We start from the raw sequence: 24,507 nt of genomic DNA, 5'->3' as shown, positions 1-24,507 counted from the left end.
TGTTCTAACTCAGTTAATTGAAGTTTTAAAAAATGATTAAAACAGTCTATGATCTAAGAAAACCAGAGTGCAACTACATCATTCTCTAGAATATTAACTAATTATAAAGTAGACTTTAGTATGTTCAGAAATTGTGTTATCTATACATAAACGTCATGGTACCTATCATGGTGATGTCTGTTGACAATTGAATAACTCCTGATGATAAAAGATGATTTTTATTTATTTTGTTGTGAAGCACAAAGTTATACAATGGGTTACCAGTGCTGTGCCAACCACGGGTATCGAAAATCGTAAATTTTATTCCTGTAAGTGTCTGCGGATAATGAAAATAGAAACCATAAACTATAAATCCCAGCATCTGGTACAACACATGTACATCATGGGTTGTTGTTATTTTAACACAAGGAAACACAATGAGTCATATAAGTTCTGTCCACTGCAGGGAATCGAACCTCGGATTTCGGTGTTGTAACCTCATAAATGTACTGCTGATCCGCAGGGGAACAAAAGAAAGTTAAATAATGGGTTATTTATGCTGTGCCATTGCGGGTATCAAACCCAATTATTTTCCTTTATAAACCCTAAGACTTACCCAGATCCACCACAGGACCATATCAAGGGCATAATTTCCAGTCATCTTGTATGTAGAAAATAGGGAAGAATAGAGGGGGTAGTTAATATGGTACTAAACCTTTTTGTAAATTCAGCTAGCTATTTCGATAAAGAAAAGCTATATAGAACTTAAACATAAGTATAACGGAGCGTATACGAGTTTTCCCTTTGGGTCGTTAGTTTTAAGAATTGACGTATACTTGTTTCCCGTCAGGGGGCGTTGTGCATCAATATCTATTTTGTCATATTGTAAATTATTTATAACAAGAGGCTTAAATTTAAACAACAAAAAAAAAGGCTCTTTCACTTTTATTTGTGTAAATTATATTAAAAGTATGGATGGTGAGATAATATTTGACAACGCACACTGTTTTAAGATGATCCATATCATGTGATTAAACAGTCAAACTAGACAAACACCGAAGCGAGATTCTCAAGCACGCTGTTAAGCCCAACAAGAAACGCTCTATAATTTCGACTTATCATCCTATGTAGGTTACAGCAAGCAAGGATAATGACTTTGTTATTATAACCTGAAGTAATGCTCATTATACTGAAGATATTCTCTGAGTTCATTGACAATACCTGTAAGCTTATAACAAATGTTAGCCGGCTGGAGTAAAAGCCTGAAGTAATTATTCCAAGGAATTTGAATGTTTTTTAAACTATTTTTGTGTTGTTTGGTTTAGTTGTTTGTTGTTAAACACAAAGTTACACAATGGGCTATCTTTGCTCTGCCTATCACGTGTATCGAAACCCAGTTTTTTGGTGTTTTAAGCCTGCTGATTTGCCACTGAGTCACAGAAGATGGGCCTATTATTGTGGGTTGTTGCCGATACAAATGGCTAGAGTTGCTTTGGTGAATAATGGGCGCGTTTTTACCACAGTATTTTATCATGATAAAATCGTTTCATTTTAAGCTTCTGATTTGCTATTCTTAAAAATTCACTTTTAGCATGTTTACTTCAACACAGTTTAAAATTAAGAAGCTTTATTATTAGCAGAACAAGAAATGAATTTTCGTTTTTTTTTGTTTTTCGTTTAGCATATTAACGTGTTCCTGTTTCTCTCATAACTTAACACTGATGGTTTAAAGTTCTGGTATTATTAATAACACAGGCTTGCGAATTTAAACTTAATAAAAGTTGTTTTGCTTTTAATTACGGATTTTCCACAATTCAACTACGCAAACTTTGAAAACAATATTCATTTTTTTCCTATCACGTAAGGATTTTTCACAAATCGGGAAGAAAAAAACTCTTACTTAGATCAAATTATTATTTCATTTACCACAATAAACATGTTTTATTATTGTGTTTGTTAACAAAAATACAAACTGAAGAAAAGGGAAGAACATTGATGTTAAACGAATATGCATCCTCATTCATCCTGATTCTTTTTATGAAATCTACGTCTTTTTGTCTCAAAACTACGTGATGTGGTCTTTCTTTTATGTATTGCGTTATGACGTTTTGTGAAAGATCTGTACGAGATGGAGAAACATGGATATCGTTCTCGGATTCAGCGTACAGGAATTACTGTAGAACATGTAAGGATGTGTAATTTATAGGACATAGTAACTGACTTAGTTCGATGTTTTAAAATACCGTATTTCTAACAATGTTTAGGATGTAGTTATTTACAAACACAACGTTTTAAAATACCCGTATTATTAACAATATTTAGGATATAGTTACTCACAAACACGATTTTTTAAAATACCCCTATTATTCATAATGTTAAGGATAAAGTTAGTTATATACACAATGTTTGAAAATATTAGTGATATTAATGGTAGTTTTATCTCAGTCTCCAGAGTCATTTCTGAGCTAAAAACAAAAATCCTTCCGACACAATTACACAAAACAAAGTTAATTAATATTATGTGACGACAACACGCATGCTCAGCTAACTATTAATAAGAAATAATATCAAAGTTCCGCGAACCTTGAGTATTTTGTATTCTCTTGTTTTTGTGTTCCACAACCATATCAGTAAACACCACTTGGTTACTTTCACTCTGGTAACGCAAAAGGATATGCAGTGATGCTGCGAATGAAGATAGCCTATTCCATAATAATCTGTCTACACGCTACGGGACAAACGTTTTTTTTTTTATCATTCCCGGGAAAGCTTGAACAAAGTGACACTCTCTTCTTTCAGTCCTTAATCTATACATCCAGCCAGACAACCAACCGTTGTGTCATCCTGATATCAAATAAGTGTCGATGTGATTGAAACTTAATGGACTTTTTTCTTGCAGATCAAGTTTCCCAATTAGATATTAACTTCTTTATTGTTATTTGCCTGGTGAAACCGATATAATTAAATCAGAGCAGTAAATACATTAGCTTTTTTATTCTCCTCTGAAACTAATGAAATAAATGGGAGATCAACTGGTAACAGCAATGTTGCCTGTCATTTAATCCTCTGCATTGTAATACGATATCCGGCTCAGAAACGTTTTGAAACTTATATTCTTTATGCAAACGAATAGTTGTCAAAGGATGCATTGATCTGCTGTTTCAGAAATATAAAAAATTAGCATATACAATCATTTATTATGATACCTAATGTTTTATATTCATTTCTAAACTAATTTAAAAAACGTTACTGTTAATCAATGACACGGTGGAATTTCTTGGCGAATATTTCGCAACGATAAGAAAATGCTAGAACCGCTGGTGATAAACATGTTAAGCCTTTTTAATGTGGTCCTTTTTAGATATACTTATGTTTCAAGCGTTAATATACAAAATCAAATTAGCCCTTATCATACTTTACTCTTATAAATAACATAGAAGCGCTTTAAAATGTAATCGCCAAACTTGTGCTTTTAATGTGTGATTTACAATCAGCATTCTTCCTTAGAGATTCTCACCTGCACATTGCAGTAAGTGGAAACAAGTTGGCCGTCAGAGCTGGACACTTCTTCATTTATTTGAGTGGGGTTCTTTATTTATGTGACATTTTTACGTTCATGTAGTTGTGAAGAGAGATTTAATCTCGTCTGTGGTCCATGTTTTGACCCAAAATGCCTATAGGCATTTAGTTAGATCATGAAGGTTAATTTCTCTTGTAATGAACACATTTTTTATGTACAAAATGCATTTTATAAATATTTTATGACTTTGACAATGTTTCAGTTGAACAGAAATTTTTTTGAGAAAGTTGTATATTATTCTTCTTTTTGTCTAAAGTTGTTGTTTGTTATTAAGAGCAAAGCCACACAAAGGTCTATCTGTACTCAGTCCACCACGGGTATCGGAACCCAGTTTCTAGCGTATAAGTCTGCAGACATACCGCTGTGCCATTGGTGGGGATTTCGTCTAAACCGAGAGCAAAGTTAACCATCTTTGACGGGACTTGCATCATGTTATGTCAATTATTTAAGAAAATATGTTTCCTATTGCCACTAGAGGGCGATGCTTTCTGTATCGCGACATACAAGCTGTCAGCGCTAAGCGATCGCCAGATCAGATGGGTCAGAATCGTGGCAACAGTCGAACGGCCAGAGATCAGGCAGTGTCGTATGTTGGCATACGTTGTACACTGTCCAACCTGCCTCTTGCTGCTCTCTGCTGACGACATAGTACGAAAGGAAGACATCACAAGCCGGTGGCGCTCAGCTGCATTGAAACGAGGTAAGGCCTTGCGGTTTTGTTACAACAGTGTTCACCATTTGCTTATTCCAACACGGCTGCATAGTCAGAGTAAACAAAACTAAAACTTAATTTATCTTAATTAGGAGATCCACATCAATATTACTAAAGTTTTAATAAGCCTTGATATCTCTAAACTTCAGGACTGAGTTGGCTCATTCGTTGTCTTTGAGATCATTTATAACAGTGAAAGATACCTAAATAAACAGTTAACAGAAAATACGATATTATACCACTTTTAATCCTGATTCACTTGATAGTGAACATTGAGTCAAAACCTTTGATTTATTAGGGATCGTGACGGTGACAATGTTAGGCTACAATTTACACAAGATAAAACCTATTTTACTTCTAGGGATTTATTGAACGAAAGCGCCCTCAAAGCCTTTGGTTTTGTTCTCGATATTTCTCCTTTGCTCTACATGCTGACGTGAATTTCATGCGCTGGAGTAGTAAAGTCAGCAAGCCGACAACTCGGGAACTGTGCGTGTTCCGCTTTTGATAAATGACCACCGTAGTACTCCAAAATACCGTCATTATTGAAAATTTAAAAGATTTATTTCTTTGATATTATATACACTAAAGTATTTGAGCTTTATCCTGTTAGGTAGATGATGAAATGCTTCTGTTTATTATTCATTAAACTCCACGCCTGGCGTGAGATATATATTTTCAATAATTGAATAAGGTTTTAATTTTTTTGAGAGACACTTATACTGTTCCTTTATTGTTGTATTTACCGTTTATTTGCAAAGTATCATATACTTCAATATAAGTATGCGCTTTGTTCAGAATTGGTACGTTTTATGGAACACTAAAATGAAGTATAAGTATTTTTGGTTTATCGTATATTTTGTGAGATTCATACCAACGCAAAGTGAGGAGAACATTAGCGTTAAATATATTCGCAAAAACTATAAAATAGTATCAAAAAACTCTTTCGTTATAAAAGATTAGAAGATCGCGCGTCTAAATAAGTACTACACTCTGTATATGTTTATTTTTACATACTTTTTTCAAAAGCGATAACAATGTTTCATAACTTTAATTAATCTTATTTTTAGAGTAATAAGTGATCAACAGGGTCTCCATATGAAAGAAAGCTTGCTCATACGACACAAAGTGAGGCCTGAAATTAACCAAGTCAGCTCCGTAAAAAAAAAAAATATTCTTGGTTCTGTAATATCTATTTTTCATTTATCTAAGTGTATGTAATAAGTGAATTTATAAATTTGCCAAGATTCATATAAAGCTGATTAGAAGTTCTGTGAACACATGCACCATTAATTAAACTCGGAGTAACCATGAATCTGATGATTCGATACTTAAATCATTCATCGTATATAAGTTATACATAATATATACATCTTCATAAGCACAATCAGAGGTTAACTTAGAACGGAACGTCCGGAACGGCATTCCGTCTCTAAAGGATTCAGGACATTAGAGTTTCTGGTCTTCTGAATGAGCCACGCTGAAATTCACGCTGCTGCTACTACAAAGTGGATCACAAAATGGAGTTCCATTTCTTTAAAAAATCCACTTTAATCACTGAGTACACTATTATTACACTAGTAGTATTACTACTCGAAATGGTGTATTTAAGTATTAAGTATTACTACTGTTTTGCCCCCCAGTGGTACAGCAGTATGTCCGCGGAATTATACTGCTAGAAACCGGGTGGACAGAGCACAGATGGCTTTGTGTAGCTTTGCAATTCATAAGAAACAACTGCTACTACTTTAATACCTTAAAATAAAACTAAATATGAGAAACTGGATCAAAGTTTACTGTGGTCAACGCGTAATTAAACCTCACTAAACAATTACAAAGAGTTGGATCGGGAAACGTTTATTTCAAAATGACAAATTCCATGTATAATTATAAAGAGACAAATCTGTGGAAAGAAATAGAAACGCATAGACGGCAATACGTTTAGTCGTAAAATCCTCAAAAATCACTGAAAATAAATTAAAACCTATACTCCAAAATAGAACTTAAAGTCTTAAGATATTTTCACTGGGTTTATTTCGATATCAACAACGACAGTTAAAGTCTAGCAGAGAAGCAATGATTGAGCAACATTTTAATTATAACTCTCATAGGGTGTTATACATAGAGTCAATCGCAATTTATAAGAATGCTTTGCATATGCTAATAAAGTGGTGTGTCGTCGCAGATACGAGCCTTGTCACCATGGACGACATGTTTGGCACCCATAAGTATTTGGTTCATGATCAATCTCCGACTCTCTGACAGTGCAACACTGACTGCTACGGATTGAATTATGGCTGAAGGATCATGTCATGATTCTTAACGAAGAAGTATATTTGTATAGCAAGATTGTTGAATGATGTAAAACAAAATGACGTAAGCAGAAAAATGTCGTATAGGAGAAAGTTCAGGACACATATATAGGGTTCCAAACACATCCCTACCTAATTCCTAGCAACGATAGTTAATGATAGATGTAGATTTATAGCAGGTAGTTGATGTAATGCTATAATTCTTAGTTAAGTAATATTTGCCCGAGATTTTAGCTAAAAAGTTATTGTCTGCTTATTATTATTGGATACTTAAAGTAATATTTTATCAATCCTTGGAATAAATTTTGTGCTAATAGTTCGAGTATTAAGGTTTCTGAATTGTATTTTGGGTAGTATCGTACAAATAGTTTAAGTATCATTTGAACCACAGGTTGTCTAACGATGTCATTTAATAGTTTAATATTATAGTAACTTAGTGAAGCTCCTACTTCATATCAATCATAGACTACATAAACAATTGTAGAGAGGTAACAATGTTTAATGATATCAATCATAGACTACATAAACAATTGTAGAGAGGTAACAATGTTTAATGATACACATTAAGATTGAGAACGTCTTACTTGGACATAATGAGATTCTGGAAAATAATTATTGAGGAGAATAAACACCTATTTCTGGTTATAGTTTTATTTATACTCGAGGTAAACTCCTGATTAGATCTAACATATGAAGATAACGGGAAAAAAACAAAGCTTTGGAACTTAAATTAAATTTATAGTAGTTTCATCAACATAGATAATTATTCCCATTATATTACATAAGCAACCTCGAAGTTTTGAAACTAGAGTAGATGGTGATTATAGGGAACAGAAAGTTAACGTATTTAAGCTGTGGGTTGTTCACTAGCTTAAATTGAATTTTAATTATATAGCTCTGTATCATTATCATTTTACAAAGACCTAGAAATCCTTAAGAACGTCGTAATACATGGACGTTATTGGCTATATACAAGTCATCATTGTCGAAAAACGTAAAATATCATACTCAAAATTAAAACTATTTTTAACATTCATAATACAATGGTAAACAACATATTAGAATTTAAAGGAGAATTTTTATGGTAACACCGCACAACCCGTCCTTATATCATGTGCGTTCATTATGGACAATCTTATGATACCCCCTGGAGAACAGTTAAGGTAAATTCTAATTAAGGAGCCTAATCCCTGACGTGAGTCAATGTTTCTTAATTTCAGATAACTTTTCTTATAATCAACATTTTCGCGTCACTTTTTGTTTCTGAATTAATGTTTTCTTAACCATAAGTTCTAAGTCGTTGTTGGAAATAGTCCTTTACGACTGTGTCTTCAGGGTCTGTTTAACAGATGCTGAATCTGATTATAGATAACCTTTCAAAAACAGCTGAACATAAAAAAGGACATTTAGTTTCTTTATTGTATATGAAAGCTACTTTAATGCTAAAAGTAATTGAAATGCACTTTTGGTTTCAAAGTATTTACTCATTTTCTTGTGTTGGTCCAAGACTCTTATATGTAACGTCAATGGCAGATCGATGGAGGTCTCAGGGATTTATCGAGTTTTTTATTCAGAATTACACTTCTACTTTCCCTTTTTAGTTAACTGAAAGATTTCTAGTAACTCCTTCACGTTCGAGTGCATCTAAAAACTATATATATATATATATCTTTTTATTAACAATGCACAGATTGCACTTTCAATTTGGATGACGAAATTTGTGTAACTGTCCTGACTAAATCCAGAGCTTATTTAAGTTGTTGCTGTCTATAACTACTGTCTCGTGACAAGTTATCGCAGCTACTCTGCAGAAAGTGAACATTTATTCTCACAGATTTGATAAATTCTCTCTTCTACAACAATTATATTAGCCCGATTAGAGCAAATGTGAAACACCTTACATGTACAACACTCAAACTGTATTTATGACAAAAATCATTGATTTTACTAAGAACAATTTCCGTATATTTTATATTGAATAATTTAACTATCTTTCTGTGATTTATTAAGAACAATGAAGATGTATTTATATATGTTTAACGATAGATACAGTTCAGTAGGAGTAATGAAGACATATTTCTACGTTTTATAATGACTGCTTTTTGTATCCTTACACGGTTCAGTAGGAGTTATAAAGGAATATTTATGTTTAATAATGAATAATTTATGTATCATCCCGTAATTCAGTAGGAATTATGATGGCATATTTATGTTTAATAATGAATACTTTTGGTATACTTCCGTAGTTCAGTAGATGTTATAGAGGAATATTTTGATGTTTAACAATGAATACTCTCGATATCCTTCCGTAGTTCAGTAGGAATTGTGACGATATATTTTTTATGTTTAACAACGAATACTTTTGGTATACTTCCGTAGTTCAGTAGATGTTGTGAAGGCATACTTATGTTTAATAATGAATACTTTTCGTGTACTTCCGTAGTTCAGTAATTGTTATGGAAGCATATTTATGTTTAATAATAAATACTTTCAGTATCCTTCAGTCGTTTAGTAGGAGTATTGAAGGCATATTTTTATGTTTGATGATAAATACTTTTAATATTCTTCCGTAGTTCAATAGGAGTTATGAAGGCATATTTTCATGTTTAATAATGAATATTTGTAGTACCCTTCAATAGTTTAACAGGAGTTATGAAGGCATATTTTCATGTTTAATAATGAATATTTGTAGTACCCCTCAATAGTTTAGTAGGAGTTATGAAGGCATATTTTCATGTTTAATAATGAATTGAATAATTTTCCTTTCATGGTTGGACAATATTAGTACAGACATAACTCTGTATTCACCGTTTTTGTTGTTGTTATTTTGTTTATTCACGCATCATAGTCTGAATTAAACAGGAAAAAAAAAGTGCGCCCGTAGAATTTTTATCAGCTTTCACGGCATGCTGCTCAGCACATAGTACCGTGTATTATTCTTTGTTAGCGGAAAAAATGTATTATTATAGCGTTCTTTCTTCGCCGTGATTAAATACAATCTTGCGATAAGCTCTACAAACCTACTGGTCAGTTTTTAGCGGTTGAACAAGTGATCCTTGTGCCGTTAGACATTGTAATCTAATTGCGCAGCGTTTCGTTTACTAAGTCGAACAGAACAAAGGAGCGCTCGACTAAGCGCTCCTGAACCATGTAGCTGATGATTCAGCGTAAATTAGACCAATTGTGCGGACTTGGCACTGCCACAAAGAACGTGTCTGTTCCCGCGCATTCCACGTGCTATTTGCCGTCTCTCAACGCGTATCTAGCCTGTGTTTAGCCATGTGAAGTATCACTACACGCCGTGGTGGTCATATTGTGTTGTTCAAAATACCATTATCTCCATGTAAGTGCTTTTCTAGTGAGTAAATTATCTTTCCCTATAGTTGTGTATGTAAACTGTGCAAAAGAGACAGGAAGCTGACTTGACAAAAATATGTGTGTTTTATAAAACTGATTATTTAGATAAGGCAAGAATAAACAATGTTATTCAATAAAGATTTTCTATAATCTCTAACAACACAACGTAAATATAGATATAAAATGAATTAGTAGACAACCGATATCTTTAAACGTAGACATTTCAAGCTGATTAGTTTGGATATTATTAAACTTTTTATTTGGATGTTACTGTGTGTGCTTATAATCGATATCACTGTACAGCACTAACAGTGTACAATCTCTGACATACCAATACTCCACTAATCAGAAATTAAGAACCAATTATCGTTTAATAATCTTATCACTGAACGCTATGATTTTCTTATGTACAATGTTATGATAAATGATAAACATTGTGGTCTTGGAAACAATGTGATTTTACGATCAGGTGACAAACATTGTGGTTTTTGAAACAAGCGACAAACATTGTGGTATTTTAAACTGGTGGAAAACATTGTGATTTTATAAACAAGTGACAAACATCGTGGTTTCATAAATAAATGACAACCATTGTGATTTTATAAACAAGTGACAAACATCTTGGTTTTACAAACATGTGCTGAAGATCGTGGTATTGTAAACTGGTGACAAACATTCTGGTTTTGTACATAAGTTACAAACATTGTAGTTTCATAAGCAAGTGACAAATATCGTAGTTTTATAAACAAGTGACAAACATAGTGGTTTTATTAAGAAATGACAAACATTGTGGTTTTGTACATAAGTTACAAACATTGTAGTTTCACAAGCAAGTGATAAACATCGTGGTTTTATTAACAAGTGAGAAACATCGTGGTTTATAAAAAAAGACAAACATTCTGGTTTTGTAAATAAGTTAGAAACATTTTGGTTTTATAAAAAAATGACAAACATTATGGTTTTGTAAACAAGTTACAAATATCTTGGCTTTTTGAACAAAGTGACTTACATCATGGTTTTATAAGGAATGTTATTCACGTTCCATTATCCAGCTTCGCTGTACAAGTCCGATGATAACTCCTAAAATAAAAACTAACTCGAGGTTGATTAATAGAATAATAAGATTAACTTATATCCAGAGAAAACAACTGTCTGATACCGTCTGTTTACACACAAAAAATAGCATTCATATTCACTTTTTTTATTTTATCCTACCAAGTCTCACGAAAAGAAATTTTTTCCTGTTTGGTCCATTTTTAATATGCTTTGCTTGGTAGGTTGGAGTGAGATGTTTCTAGGTTGTTATTTCTAGCTCTGGTTATATATTTCGTATGATGTGTTTGGTTTTAATAGCATCTTTTCTAATAGATATTATACATTCATTGTACAAATATTTCAGTAGAAAGCTCGTTACCATAGTTTCATGATAAACATAAGTAATTTTACCAGATTTACAACAAGGTGGTCTGCCTGAATAATACTTCTAAGCACCCAAACTTTTAAGAGTTTTGTTTAGGAAAAAGAACAATTAACACACAATATTTGTATGTGATGCTATAACTCTCCCTTGAGAAAGGCATAAACCAAAACATCACATTGGATTGACTAAAATATTTCTGTTGTCGTTGTCCTAGAGCGTGTCAGTCTTTTTCTTTTTTGTACACATGATTTCAATCCTCCAGTCTGCAAAGCTTAAAAACTGATACATTTAATGATTTTGTCGCTTCTCAAGGTATGTTAAACTTTTTTTTAAGTCCTGGGTATTGTGAATAGTTCAAAATAATGTCCAAACATTTTTTTCACCAAGATCTGTAACAGGAGTGCTATTAGTGACACCTGGAAACAAAAAAAACTCTCTCAGCTACTAGGAAAAAAATTCAACTTTTTCTTGACGATACTGATTCTGAAAATCATGTTGAAAATTACTGATCGTCTCTAGTATTCTTATATATCGTGAAAATAACAACAAGTTACGAATCAAATCATTTAGCTTTCCTTGTGTGATCAGATGAAGCAGGTTTTGTTGAGGTGCCATAGGAATAGAATTACTAGATGAAGAGGATGAAGATTATTCATTGTCTTTCTCTCAGAATAACTCTTCTGTTTCCCAATTTGTAGGTGGATGTGGCACTGGAAGACAATCCCCATGAGGTACTGGCTTCATCGCAGATGCAATATCTGGATATTTAATGTATTATTTATTCGTGCATCAATGTCCAGAAACATTAGTCATGCAAAAATAATAGTCAGTTAGATGATATTTGGGCTCACGCCATATCATGGCATGCTTGTTCTCTTTTTTATTCAGCCACTGTGTCAAGCCAGATGTTCAAACTGTACAACACACATTTGGAGCCTAATTTTATCTTGGTCACAAATATTACACCCAAAATAGTGATATTAAGCTACTTTTACCTTGAGTGTGATGGTTTTCCTTCGTAAAACTGTAATATATTTTCCACAAAAGTAGTCCAATTCGCTACACTTATATCGAGAACAAATAGCATATATGAACAACCTGTTTGGAAGATTACACCAATACAATACAGTCAATGTTTGAAATTATAAAAAAATGTATGCGTTTTAACCATTAAACTGTCCAAGTAAACTTAATTTCACAGTATAAATCTGTTCTACTAAGTTGATTGCATGGTATTTCACATAGAGCTGATAAAATATTGTGATATCACAATAACTCAAACTCTAGATGTGATGGACAAATTCTGACGACATTGTTGATATCGGCACCATTGAATTACACCAAATCCCTTGAGTTTTCTTCAGTAGCAAAGCTCTTGTTGTCCAGTGTAATAATGCTTTGAAGGTATGGCCAACTTTATGCTGAAGACAAATTGGTGTTGTGAATCATTTATAAGTCATAACAAAGAAAGGTCCATTATTTAGTGTGTTTTTGTTGCATTACATTAAAGTGCTGCCAAAAAGCCAAAGACTTCAACTGCTTTTACGTTCCTTACGCAGCTGAAATCAGGGTACAGAAAAACGAGAACAGGAATCGGAGAGATGCTTTCGATATTAAATACGTGAAATGATTAAAACCACTAAAAAACGTATTTCAACAACAATAATTAGTTCGTATTTCCAGTTGCACAGCCATATCAGTATACAACATAATACAGTTTGGAGTACTGGTTTAAATGTATGTATAATAACATTAATTTTGTGATGATATACATATATATATATATATATATTTGTATAAACGCACATATAGAATACACTCGTAGTTATATACACATTTTTGTCTAGCTGTATATATAGAATTCTCTCGTATGTACATACGTTCTTGTCTAGGCATGTATATAGAATAATTTCGTTGTTATATATGAGTTCTTCTCTAACTAGGTGCCTACATAATATTTTCATGGACACATCCTTCTTGTCTAGGTGTGTACATAATACTTTCATGGATAATATATGTTCTTTTCCAGGTGTGTAGATAATACTTTCATGAATATATACGTTCTTGTCTAGGTGTGTACATAATACTTTCATGGATAATATATGTTCTTGTCCAGGTGTGTAGATAATACTTTCATGAATATATACGTTCTTGTCTAGGTGTTTACATATACTTTCATGGATAATTTATGTTCTTGTCTAGGTGTGTACATAATACTTTCATTAATATATACGTTCTTGTCTAGGTGTGTAGATAATACTTTCATGAATATATACGTTCTTGTCTAAGTGTGTACATAATACTTTCATGGATAATATATGTTCTTGTCTAGGTGTGTAGATAATACTTTCATGAATATATATCTTCTTGTCTAGGTGTGTAGATAATACTTTCATGAATATATACGTTCTTGTCTAGGTGTGTAGATAATACTTTCATTAATATATACGTTCTTGTCTAGGTGTGTACATAATACTTTCATGAATATATACGTTCTTGTCTAGGTGTGTACATAATACTTTCATGAATATATACGTTCTTGTCTAGGTGTGTACATAATATTTCATGAATATATACGTTCTTGTCTAGGTGTGTACATAATATTTTCATAAATAATATATGTTCTTGTCTAGGTGTATACATATACTTTCATGAATATATATGTTCTTGTCTAGGAGTGTACATAATATTTTCATAAATAATATATGTCCTTGTCTTGGTGTGTACATAATACTTTCATGGATATATATACGTTCTTTTCGAAAAACCACTGCTTCAGTTATTGAGCAGTAATCATTAACTAGTCATAGTGGTTTAACACTTGACATAGGATATCCTAACAGGTAAAATGCCATATTCATATTCCATACAATTTTCAGTTATTACCATATCGCTTTATTCTTAAACCAAACTCGAAATTTCTGAAATTATATATACAGACTTTATATATATAAAACTCTCAACGATTGAAAACTAGGAGTCTGTTAGAAAGAAAAACCGAATCCAATAGATAGGTGAGATTCATAACTATATTCTGAGAAACAGAAACACAACATCATATAATTTCTGCTCATGCACAATAGTAACTTACTTTTCTTTTGCAGAACAACTCTGGTGTTAAGGAATATTTCATCAGTTTTTCAATGTAGTATTAATTCATAACCGAAGTTAGGGACAACGGAATACATATGCTGTTATATATAAACCGCTGAAGCGCATTACAGCATTTTAAATAAACAGCTTAGAAGCGCTTCTAAGCTGTTTATTTAAAATGCTGTAACGCTTCTAAGCTGTTTATTTAAAATGCTGTAACGTTACAGCATTTTAAATAAAGAGCTTAGAAGCGTTACAGCATTTATCAACCAACCATTTCCAGGGTGATAAAATGTATCTGCCTTAAACCAATATTTTTCAATATGTTTGAACTTACTCTGAAAGAAAGTTAAGAAGGATAGAAATGACAATTTATATTAGCCAAAAAACAATGGCATGGAAAATTACTTTAAAAGCAAGCTACATCGTCGGTTTCCATGTATGACAATACTTTATGCAAATTACTACACAGATAAGACACTAACTTGTCCCTACTTTACTTCACATATCTGAGAATTGGAACTGATATGCCACGAAGAATGTTTTCGGTTAATTCGCGACTGTGTGACGCCACAAAATGTCACACTTGTATCTGAATCTAGTAGAGTGAACGTCTACCATGGACAGAGGGTGTCTAATGTTTTGATCACGTTCATCAAGCAGTGTAGACAGTATATATAGGATGTACAAAACTTGTATATTTTTGGAGAAAGCAACCGTTTAACATTCTTTCAAAATGCGCTTGAAAAAGATGGCTATAGCCAAAATAACTATTCTTCATGATCTAGTCAAAAACATTTTACGATAGATTTAATACAAAATCATCATCGAAATTAGCTTCCACGTTAATGTAAATGTTATAAAGAACTCGTTTATAGAGAGGACATTTCTTTGTTTTAAAACTTCAGAACATGTTGTTAAACTCTATAGGAAGTACGAAAACAATATAATTTACACGTTTATACTGATAAAAATGAGATGGGAATGACCAGAAGAATAGTTAGTGCACATTTGCAAGTAATTAGATCTGTCTTTTGCACAGTTTAATGATTGAGAGAAACACCCATGATTACCTGTAGCAACTTTCTATTTGTCTTTTATCCTATGAACAAGAGAACTCAGAACAATGTATGTGACGCTTTGAGAACTCAGAACAATGTGTGAGATGCCTTAAGAACTCAGAACAATGTGTGTGACGCTTTGAGAACTCAGAACAATGTGTGAGATGCCTTGGGAACTCAGAACAATGTGTGAGATGCCTTGGGAACTCAGAACAATGTGTGTGATGACCTGAGAACTCAGAACAATGTGTGTAATAGCTTGAGAACTCAAAACAATGTGTGTGATGCCTTTAGAACTTAGAACAAAATGCATGACGCCTTGAGAACTCAGAACAATGTGTATGATGCCTTTAGAACTCAGAACAATGGGTATAACGCCTTCACATTTGTTATTATCTCAGCAGAATTTTAGCATTGTGCATCGCTTTAATATAGTAACATCTGGTGAGAGTAATGTCCAGTGGACTACATTTTGACGACCATAGTTAGACAAAATTAGCTCTTATTAATACAGATTGAATAAATCTTTACGCACACGCATACAGAAGACGAGACAACAATTAGCGAACAGTGTAAAAATCGATCTTTAGTTTTTCTGTATTACAGACACCTTTTCAACTAAATATCTTGAAGAAACTTTCTGACGTTCATAAGTCTTGTATATATACGTGTGAGTTTCGTAACTTTTCGAAGAACAACTCTTAATAATTAGATTGTTTTAAAGTACGTTATTTTTAAACACTCGAACTTCTGTCAAATCATTACTTCTAGAAATCGGTTTAGTTTTCATACGTATAGAATTTAGAATGGGGATTTGCTTAGAGAGGTCGATCGAAATTCAAACATATATTCTTTGTTATTCAACTTATTGTCAGTTGTTTAGTACTTTGTAAAAAATAAAAAACAATGTAATGGTTTAAAATGTAAACTTAATTACTTATACAAATCTGGCCATTTTCCAGTTTATTTCACCATTTCATGGTTACGTCTCAAGGTAATATATATTACCTATTAAAATCATTTTTATTAAGAAATGACGACTGATACTGCTTTTACGATTATAGATATTTATTGAATAAAATATTCACATTCATATTCCAGAAATATGTAGTGAAAAGCGTGAGCACTAAGTGAGGAGCAGTTTCATTTTCGTAAGATAACGTATAAATTTTCAACATCAATTCGTAGTTATAACGCTTTGTTTGTTTGTTTGTAATTAAGCACAAAGCTACACAATTGGGTATCTGTGCTCTGCCCACCACGGGTATCGAAACCCGGATTCTAGCGTTGTAAGTCTGCAGACATACCGCTGTGCCACTGGGGGGGGGGGCATAACGCTTTGTAACACAGACCTAAGTAAGGCAATTTCTTCCTAACGGTAGTTTTGATCTAAACTAATAAAAAGCTTTATGATGTCCGGCCTATTTTATTTTTGTAACGGTTTCTTTGTTAGGCGAGTTTTTTTGGCTTATTCGATACAATTAGGAAAAAAACCTCCAGTCTACTTAATGATAATGAAAGTGTTTTAGTTCTTCAATTACAAGTTCTATAAGTTAATATATATAAACCTAACTTCAGACTAGTATTGATAAGCCTAACTTCACACTAGATGTTAACACAGCAATTTCTCTTACTTCCTAAGTTTCTCGTATCTGTTTCTTCGCCGAAACACAAACTGAACTAACTAGCTGACTAACAAGTTCACACAATGTAAACTTCCTAATAGATTCAATAATTAACAATCACCTGTTCTAGACCAACTCTCGTTTTATACTGCTGAAATTGTTCTAAGAGTTTAGAGGAAATTTCACACATAAAGTCACACGATCATCATGTGACGCCAAACCTACCAACAAATCAAACGTCTAAGTTAAAAACATAGCCTTACAACATTATCATACCAAATAGCAACATACATATCTGTTTACTTCAAAATAAATGACTCTTTCTTCACACGACTGGTTTACATTTTCCATCTAATTATACCTAATTCTTTCGTAAAGTTATAAATTTTAAACGAAGCTATAAAAAACATTTACTAGCAGACTCGGAACAGCTTGAAAACACTTTGCAGTTCTGCTCATGAGCCTTTACATGAAAACGTAAACTTCTTGTTCAAACTTAACCTATATATTCAGTTAATGTTAAGGACCGAATGATATCCCTTATTCTTATTTTTGTTCTTTAGCTGCTCTACACACCATGTTCATTATTTTATTAAGTTACGTCATTCATGCTTATTGTTTCACTTTAAGAATATAGTATAATGTGTTTCATTGTTATTAGCTGATAACAAGGTTTTGATATGTGTTGATGAAAATTATCATTGCATATCTTATTTCTGAAAACAGATTTTTAATGTGTTGATGAAAATTATCATTGCACATCTTATTTCTGATAATAAAGTTTTAATATGTGTTGATGAAAATTAGCATTGCATATCTTATTTCTGATAATAAAGTTTTAATATGTGTTGATGAAAATTAGCCTTGCATATCTTATTTCTGATAACAAAGTTTTAATATGTGTTGATGAAAATTCGCATTGCATATCTTATTTTTGATAACAAAGTTTTAATATGTGTTGATGAAAATTCGCATTGCATATCTTATTTTTGATAACAACGTTTTAATATGTGTTGATGAAAATTCGCATTGCATATCTTATTTTTGATAACAAAGTTTTAATATGTGTTGATGAAAATTCGCATTGCGTATCTTATTTCTGTGTCCATCAAAATTTCGACATTTTCTTGCACTTGATGTTACATTATTCTCATATTTTCTGATACTGCCAACTCAGGTACATTAGTTTCAATTAAACGTTTCATAATAAGCTACGTACAACCGAAATAGCCACTAAAAACAGATAACTTATTATTTCCGATTTTCTCTTTTTTTCAACTATTTGCGTCGAGAGTACGTAACTAATATAATTTGGTCTGAATATAAAATGTTTAACACGGTTTGTATGTAAGAGTTATAGCTTATGACTCTGGTTTCACATGAGTTTTTGAAACATTGCTATACACGGATTTTCTGTCTATTGTTCGATCCCTTATGAAGCCGTGATCACAGTATAGATAAACCGTTGTGCAGCTTTGTGTTTAAAAAGAAACGAAAGGTTTAGTTGAACCTTTATACGGTTATTAAAATTAACATATTCTTTGAAAACTGTTTAACAAATTCTGATCACTTAAATATTCATATATATTTCTTGTTTAATATTGACTTTAAACAATATTTCATAGCCTAGTTGTATTTCGAGACATGAATTATTTGATACTGTTTTCATATCAGTTCTTATTAAATGAATATATGATAAGCATTCAAAATCTTAGTGTAGTATGTGACATATACTGAAAGTTTTATCTCCGAACTTTAACTGCTAGTATCGTTTTCATTTTATCATCAGTAATCTTGTATATAGTTCTGTTAGATTTATTTATATAGTGTTACGTCTACTTACATTCTATTAACAGCGTACTGGTATTTAAACCTGCAGTAACTGTAAGAATGGAACTCATCTGTTTTCATGATTGATAAAATTCCGAGTGGGAATTTTTTTTACGTGCTTAATTAGTACATGCGTCATCAATGAGTGGGAGATCCTTACTGTAGGTAATAAAAGACTGAGCGACTGGCTCTATACAAGGTTTACTATTGAAGAAACTAATTCTTATATTTTATTCTTACACTACAAACAAACTTATTGCGGCCGGTACTTAATAAAATATTTTAGCGAAACTATACTGTTTTACTTTATCATCTTTCTGTTATCACCAGGTTACTAAGCAGAACTTTCTGAAGAATAACATTTTAAACTAGCTGTTAAAATTCACGAAAATTAAGGAAAGAAGCTAACAGAGTTTAACATTTCTTAAAATTACGGACGGCACTGAGAACTTATCCAAACACCTAATTAAAATACCTACTTTTTAAGTCAAGAAGTAGAACATGGAGATAAATGCTTTTAGGCAGTGTGGTGTGCACAAGCCTCTCACAATAACTATTAAACCTATTCTTGGAAAACACAGATTACTAACGTGGTATCTCTACTGAAACCTGGGAACTTTATCATAGGATTGACTCTGCTCTATTGGAAAATATTCTAATTTTTATTGTAAAATGTAAGAATCATAATATATGGTAAATGTTTTAATACTTCAGTTGGAGATTTGTTGGTCTAAAGTAACTCGTACTATCTAAACATTCCACTAGAGCTGATGGGAATGTAACGCTGTAAGATGTATACATATTGAACAGATTAGACGTCTGGAGAACAAGTTATAGCACCAAGTACCTACACTGTGTGCCAGAATAAATATTTTCCGCAGTAGCTAAGTCTTCTAAGTTCCGAATTGTGTCACGCTAAACTTTAATTTACTGAGATACCTGTATTTCGTATGAATGTTATTCTATTTAGTAAAACATTAAAATACACTAAATGTGCTGTTTTCATTGCTTTGAACACTACAAGCACATCGTAGTAACAATCACTGTAACCGTTCGTTACTAGTTCGACACCAGTGAATGCTAAAGGAGAAGCAATTTTGACTTGTTTTTCTATACACACCAAGCTGATAAACCTATGGATTTCTAGGAAATATTTTTGTAATCAAATCTTTCTATTCAAACTACAAAACTATCCAAACATTTGAAATTGCGGATGAAATAAAACACAATGAAAATATAACATTTTATTCTTATTTAAATGACTAAGGCTCAACGAGTTAATTCTCGTGTGAATTTGACATTACACTGACACTTGTTTGTAAAGAAAGAAACTATTTCTGCTCGTACTATTGTTCAAGATTCGAGTAGTTTTGAACGATGTTTATATTCTTCAGGTTTGTGAAACAGTTTATTGTGTATTGTTGAAGCTCCGCCACTTAGGGCCACGATTCGTTTGAATGGTAAATAACGATGGTAGAGCTTGGTATATAATTTTCCTCAACGGAAATATGAAATGATAAGCTTCAATAAATCTTATGAGTTCTGAAGTGCTCCTCAAACGAAAAATGTTCCTCGGTTTAAGTAAGAAAACGTATTAAACTAAGTAATTAAAGAGAAGGTGGTAATATCCACAGTAAGTTCTAATTTTCAAGTAAACCATGCACTAAATTTATACAAGTTCCCAGTAGTATAATTCCGTTTTCTGATGACGTAGGCTAGCCTCAGGTAATGTTCTACCCCATTAAACTGAACTGCCTGACGCTGCTGATATTGTAAAAGAAAATCAACCATGATGTGTACAGGAGCTTCTAGCTATTAATCATTAATGCTAATATACACTTCTCGTTTGACACTAACGGGTTTGAAGAATGACATAAATAAAAAACGAAAATCTTACACGTTTGTGTGTGCGGTTGATACTCACTAGTTTTTAACATGCATTGTTGGTTTTTGAAAGTGTTTATTATCTTCCACTGGAAAGGGATTGTATTATAATGTCCTAAGTATCAAAATAATTTTACCACTCAGAGAAAGCAGAAGAACCAGACTCTCAGTGTATCCATTAGAACTAAGTACTCTCACTGCACTGAAGCACATGCACCTTCATTAGGCTTATGTGATCAATAAGCTAAACATAAATAATTCTTTTGGACGCTACATTGTTAACGAGAACTCAGCTTTCCAAATGTGATCCATTGGACTGGTAGGAGCTCTCACGAGCAACATAAATATATGTGTAAAAAAGCATATTTAAGCACATAGTAACTATGTGCAGCACGCAAACATATGAACTTGATTACAATATATTCTGTGAATATTTTAATATATAATGTAATAACAACATTAATATACTACAGTGACACATTTTTTTAGTGTAATGAACCACACATTGGCGTCGAGAGCAACAAACTGGATTCTCCTAAAAGCCTTGTACTACTGTTGGAACACAGTTTCAAGATAATTATAGCTCATGTTACTGAATAATATAACTATAGTAAGTTTTCAAAAATTCTTTATGTGTAAGAAATGAAGAACCACCAAGGTTTACCGTAAGTACGTATAAAGTAGGTTACCGCTATCTGAACAATAGAAGAGAGCAAAAACGTCGCAAGTTGATATAAGTAACTATTTGTTTGTCTCAGAAAGATAAGGGCTATTTGAACTCAGCCGTCTCTAATTTTAAGCTGATAGACTAGAGGCGAGGAAGCTGATTAATATCACCCACCGCCAACTCTTGAGCTACTCTGATCTTATCGAATAGTAGGATTTGACTGTCAATCTTATAATGCACCCATTGCCTGAAACTGGGTTGCGCGTTTTTTGCGGCAACAGGTTCTGAAACATGAATCCCCGGATTCACAATCCTGGCACGCTAAAATCTTTGCCCGGCCTTATAAATTAATAAGCGTACCGAAGTTCTCAGATCGTGCGGACATTTTCTACGTTTTAAAAATCACGAGTACAAATGGATTTTTATCAAACAAATCATAACTACCAACGTTGAAATCAGATTAATTTCATCAGAATAAGCTAACCACACTATTATACATAATAACACTAACTCCTGTAGTGTTTGTCACAAGTCTAGTAGTTTCAAATTGCCGTTATGTTAAATTTCTCCGTTGGTTAATCATTATTAGTGTGCTACAGTGTATATCTTAATTTTGTTTATCTATATTCTACTAGTATCATATAGTTTCTTAGTTTATAATTTAATATAGCTGTAGAGCTGTATACCTCCGTTCGTTACTATACTAGCATTTCATATTGTTGCTTTTCCATACAACTCCGTTCGTGTTTGTTACTATACTAGCATTTCATATTGTTGCTTCTCCATACAACTCCGTTTGTGTTTGTTACTATTCTAGCATTCCATATTGTTGCTTCTTCATACAACTCCGTTTGTGTTTGTTACTATACTAGCATTTCATATTGTTGCTTCTCCATACAACTCCGTTTGTGTTTGTTTCTATACTAGCATTTCATATTGTTGTTTTTCCATACAACTCCGTTTCTGTTTGTTAATATTCTAGCATTTCATATTGTTGCTTCTCCATACAACTCCGTTTCTGTTTGTTACTATACTACCATTTCATATTGTTGCTTTTCCATACAACTCCGTTTGTGTTTGTTTCTATACTAGCATTTCATATTGTTGCTTCTCCATACAACTCTGTTTGTGTTTGTTACTATACTAGAATTCATATTGTTGCTTCTCCATACAACTCTGTTTGTGTTTATTGTTTGTTTTTGAATTTCGCGCAAAGCTACACGAGGGCTATCTGCGCTAGCCGTCCCTAATTTAGTAGTGTAAGACTAGAGGGAAGGCAGCTAGTCATCACCACCCACCAATTCTTGGGTTACTCTTTTACCAACGAATAGTGGGATTGACCGTCACATTATAACGCCCCCACGGCTGAAAGGGCGAGCATGTTTGGTGGGACGGGGATTCGAACCCGCGACTCTCAGATTGCGAGTTGAGTGCCCTAACCATCTGGCCATGCCGGGCCTTGTGTTTATTACTATACTAGCATTTCATATTATTGCTTCTCCATACAACTCCGTTTGTGTTTGTTACTATTCTAGCATTTCATATTGTTACTTCACCATACAACTCCATTTCTGTTTATTGCTAGTCTAGTACAGTCTTGGCCAAAATGTTTGAGTATCTTTAACAACTAAAATCATTATTATTAAAATGGAATACAAATACATTTAGCGCTGTAAAACTGAGAAATACGTGTTATCTTAAACGTCTAAATATATAATTTGTATAATGAGACAGGTTCTATGGACATCATAAACGATTTATCACAACAGCAAACAATTTTATCAGACACCTGTAGAAAAATGTGTTATTCAGCATTTCACCTATCACAATAAAACCTTACCAAAACGTATATAATGACAAAATATAACATAAAATTAATATGTATAGCGTCTGTAATCTTATATCAGTTCATATTAAACATTCAGTATTTGGTTGCTCATCCTCGTACTTTAATAACCTCCACAAGGCTACGTGCATAATTTTAATGAGGTTCTTGATGTAATCCACCGTGACTTAATCCCACTTTGTCACTAGAAGGCGATACAACTCAGCTACAGTAGCTGGTTTAGAGTCATGGTTAGCATTTTTCCGGCTCAATTCTGGCCTACAGTTCTCAATGGAATTACAATCTGGAGACTATGCTGGCCATAGCAATCTTGTAACGCCTCCTAATCGAGATAATCCTGTACAATACGTGCACAGTGGACAGTGGCATTGTCATTCTGAAACAAAGTCATTGCCAAACCTTGCTCTAGCATATGGCAGAAATATCGTCTCCATGTGATGCCTGTAGGAGGCGCCATTGATGTTTTCCTGGAGGATATGTAGAGTAGATTTTCCATCATGATGAATAGCTGCCAAACATGTACTGCACCACCTTCTGTTTGTTCTCTGTGGGAAAGACAATCGTCCCTCATCTGTTCTCCAGGCAAACGACGATCACGAATCTTACCGTCAGCTTTATCAAGCCAGAAACAGGATTCATTTGAAAATATGACATGTCGCCAAGGTTCTAACTGTAAGTTGCCATGCCGTCTTGCCCAAGTGACACTGTGGCGGCGGTGAATTCTGGTTAATATCGGTTTGAAAGTAACATCATGCAGAATAACCTTGTTTGTTTAGTCTGTTATTCACTGTTCTTCTGGATATCCTGGAATGAATGTATTCATGCTATTACTGTCGTAAGGTGTTGCAAGACTTCTTTCGACCTTGACATGTTAACCTGATCAAAACACGGTCACCTCGGGTAGTGGTTTTTCGGCGTCTACGAGTAGACTTTCCTGGAACTACATTTCCTTATTCCGGTGACGTTTCTGAATTATGGATACAGTACTATGTGGGTGCTCTACTGTTCTGAAAAAATCCGTTTGCTTCAAGCCATTTCTGAACAATTTGACGCCTTATAACTTCTGACACATAACGAGGCATGACTCGACACCAAGTACAGAAAAATTAAAATCATAAATAATATTCAACGTTAAACTGGT

At 33.1% G+C, this 24,507-nt stretch overlaps 1 protein-coding gene across 1 annotated transcript in view; it reads left to right on the top strand.

Moving 5' to 3' along the window:
* Positions 1-4,095: 4,095 nt before the first annotated feature.
* LOC106458076 (transmembrane and TPR repeat-containing protein 2-like) overlaps positions 4,096-24,507 on the top strand; it is a 266,838-nt gene continuing 246,426 nt past the window's right edge. The window contains exon 1 of the mRNA XM_022384204.1: positions 4,096-4,259. The gene's annotated coding sequence lies outside the window, so the exon portion shown is untranslated. The remainder of the gene's footprint in view (positions 4,260-24,507) is intronic.

Source organism: Limulus polyphemus, unplaced genomic scaffold (genome assembly GCF_000517525.1).
Source record: "Limulus polyphemus unplaced genomic scaffold, Limulus_polyphemus-2.1.2 Scaffold413, whole genome shotgun sequence".
NCBI classification, from domain to species: Eukaryota; Metazoa; Arthropoda; class Merostomata; order Xiphosura; family Limulidae; genus Limulus; species Limulus polyphemus.
The sequence above is the reverse complement of the archived record's forward strand: the minus strand, read 5'-3'. Positions and strand labels throughout refer to the sequence as shown.